This window comes from Schistocerca nitens, unplaced genomic scaffold (genome assembly GCF_023898315.1).
Source record: "Schistocerca nitens isolate TAMUIC-IGC-003100 unplaced genomic scaffold, iqSchNite1.1 HiC_scaffold_111, whole genome shotgun sequence".
NCBI lineage: Eukaryota > Metazoa > Arthropoda > Insecta > Orthoptera > Acrididae > Schistocerca > Schistocerca nitens.
The window spans coordinates 112,385-115,896 of NW_026045653.1; positions in this window are offsets into that span (position 1 = coordinate 112,385).

Here is a 3,512-nt window from a genome sequence, read left to right on the forward strand (position 1 = left end):
GAAACGGCTGCGCAGAAACGGCTGCGCAGAAGCGGCTGCGCAGAAGCGGCTGCGCAGAAGCGGCTGCGCAGAAGCGGCTGCGCAGAAGCGGCTGCGCAGAAACGGCTGCGCAGAAGCGGCTGCGCAGAAGCGGCTGCGCAGAAGCGGCTGCGCAGAAGCGGCTGCGCAGAAGCGGCTGCGCAGAAACGGCTGCGCCGAAACGGGTGCGCCGAAACGGCTGCGCCGAAACGGCTGCGCCGAAACAGCTGCGCCGAAACAGCTGCGCCGAAACAGCTGCGCCGAAACAGCTGCGCCGAAACAGCTGCGCCGAAACAGCTGCGCCGAAACAGCTGCGCAGAAACAGCTGCGCCGAAACAGCTGCGCAGAAACAGCTAGGCAGAAACAGCAGCGCCGAAACAGCTGCGCCGAAACAGCTGCGCAGAAACAGCTGCGCCGAAACAGCTGCGCAGAAACAGCTAGGCAGAAACAGCTGCGCAGAAGCAGCTGCGCAGAAGCAGCTGCGCAGAAACAGCTGCGCAGAAGCAGCTGCGCAGACGCAGCTGCGCAGAAACAGCTGCGCAGAAGCAGCTGCGCAGAAGCGGCTGCGCAGAAGCGGCTGCGCAGAAACGGCTGCGCAGAAACGGCTGCGCAGGAACGGCTGCGCAGAAACGGCTGCGCAGGAACGGCTGCGCAGGAACGGCTGCGCAGGAACGGCTGCGCAGGAACGGCTGCGCAGAAACGGCTGCGCAGGAACGGCTGCGCAGGAACGGCTGCGCAGCAACGGCTGCGCAGCAACGGCTGCGCAGCAACGGCTGCGCAGGAACGGCTGCGCAGAAACGGCTGCGCAGAAACGGCTGCGCAGTAACGGCTGCGCAGGAACGGCTGCGCAGAAACGGCTGCGCAGAAACGGCTGCGCAGGAACGGCTGCGCAGGAACGGCTGCGCAGAAACGGCTGCGCAGAAACGGCTGCGCAGAAACGGCTGCGCAGAAGCGGCTGCGCAGAAACGGCTGCGCAGAAGCGGCTGCGCAGAAGCGGCTGCGCAGAAACGGCTGCGCAGAAGCGGCTGCGCAGAAGCGGCTGCGCAGAAACGGCTGCGCAGTAGCGGCTGCGCAGAAGCGGCTGCGCAGAAGCGGCTGCGCAGAAGCGGCTGCGCAGAAGCGGCTGCGCAGAAGCGGCTGCGCAGAAGCGGCTGCGCAGAAGCGGCTGCGCAGAAGCGGCTGCGCAGAAGCGGCTGCGAAGAAGCGGCTGCGAAGAAGCGGCTGCGCAGAAGCGGCTGCGCAGAAGCGGCTGCGCAGAAGCGGCTGCGCAGAAGCGGCTGCGCAGAAGCGGCTGCGCAGAAGCGGCTGCGCAGAAGCGGCTGCGCAGAAGCGGCTGAGCAGAAACAGCTGCGCAGAAGCAGCTGCGCAGAAGCAGCTGCGCAGAAACAGCTGCGCAGGAGCAGCTGCGCAGGAGCAGCTGCGCAGGAGCAGCTGCGCAGGAGCAGCTGCGCAGAAGCAGCTGCGCAGGAACAGCTGCGCAGGAACAGCTGCGCAGAAACGGCTGCGCAGAAACGGCTGCGCAGAAACGGCTGCGCAGAAACGGCTAGGCAGAAACGGCTGCGCAGAAACGGCTGCGCAGAAACGGCTGCGCAGAAACGGCTGCGCAGAAACGGCTGCGCATAAACGGCTGCGCATAAACGGCTGCGCATAAACGGCTGCGCAGAAACGGCTGCGCAGAAACGGCTGCGCATAAACGGCTGCGCATAAACGGCTGCGCATAAACGGCTGCGCAGAAACGGCTGCGCAGAAACGGCTGCGCAGAAACGGCTGCGCAGAAACGGCTGCGCAGAAACGGCTGCGCAGAAACGGCTAGGCAGAAACGGCTGCGCAGAAACGGCTGCGCAGAAACGGCTGCGCAGAAACGGCTGCGCAGAAACGGCTGCGCATAAACGGCTGCGCATAAACGGCTGCGCATAAACGGCTGCGCAGAAACGGCTGCGCAGAAACGGCTGCGCATAAACGGCTGCGCATAAACGGCTGCGCATAAACGGCTGCGCAGAAACGGCTGCGCAGAAACGGCTGCGCAGAAACGGCTGCGCAGAAACGGCTGCGCAGAAACGGCTGCGCAGAAACAGCTGCTCAAGAACAGCTGCGCAGAAACAGCTGCGCAGGAACAGCTGCGCAGGAACGGCTGCGCAGGAACGGCTGCGCATGAACGGCTGCGCATGAACGGCTGCGCAGAAACGGCTGCGCAGAAACGGCTGCGCAGAAACGGCTGCGCAGAAACGGCTGCGCAGAAACGGCTGCGCAGAAACGGCTGCGCAGAAACGGCTGCGCAGAAACGGCTGCGCCGAAACGGCTGCGCCGAATCGGCTGCGCCGAAACGGCTGCGCAGAAACGGCTGCGCCGAAACGGCTGACCCGAAACGGCTGCGCAGAAACGGCTGCGCCGAAACGGCTGCGCCGAAACAGCTGCGCCGAAACAGCTGCGCCGAAACAGCTGCGCAGAAACAGCTGCGCAGAAACAGCTGCGCCGAAACAGCTTCGCAGGAACAGCTGCGCAGAAACAGCTGCGCAGAAACAGCTGCGCAGAAACAGCTAGGCAGAAACAGCTGCGCAGAAACAGCTGCGCAGAAACAGCTGCGCAGAAACAGCTGCGCAGAAGCAGCTGCGCAGAAGCGGCTGCGCAGAAGCGGCTGCGCAGAAACGGCTGCGCAGAAACGGCTGCGCAGGAACGGCTGCGCAGAAACGGCTGCGCAGGAACGGCTGCGCAGGAACGGCTGCGCAGGAACGGCTGCGCAGGAACGGCTGCGCAGAAACGGCTGCGCAGGAACGGCTGCGCAGGAACGGCTGACCCGAAACGGCTGCGCAGAAACGGCTGCGCCGAAACGGCTGCGCCGAAACAGCTGCGCCGAAACAGCTGCGCCGAAACAGCTGCGCCGAAACAGCTGCGCAGAAACAGCTGCGCCGAAACAGCTGCGCAGAAACAGCTAGGCAGAAACAGCTGCGCAGAAGCAGCTGCGCAGAAGCAGCTGCGCAGAAACAGCTGCGCAGAAGCAGCTGCGCAGACGCAGCTGCGCAGAAACAGCTGCGCAGAAGCGGCTGCGCAGAAGCGGCTGCGCAGAAGCGGCTGCGCAGAAACGGCTGCGCAGAAACGGCTGCGCAGGAACGGCTGCGCAGAAACGGCTGCGCAGGAACGGCTGCGCAGGAACGGCTGCGCAGGAACGGCTGCGCAGGAACGGCTGCGCAGAAACGGCTGCGCAGGAACGGCTGCGCAGGAACGGCTGCGCAGCAACGGCTGCGCAGCAACGGCTGCGCAGCAACGGCTGCGCAGGAACGGCTGCGCAGAAACGGCTGCGCAGAAACGGCTGCGCAGTAACGGCTGCGCAGGAACGGCTGCGCAGAAACGGCTGCGCAGAAACGGCTGCGCAGGAACGGCTGCGCAGGAACGGCTGCGCAGAAACGGCTGCGCAGAAACGGCTGCGCAGAAACGGCTGCGCAGAAACGGCTGCGCAGAAACGGCTGCGCAGAAGCGGCTGCGCAGAAGCGGCTGCG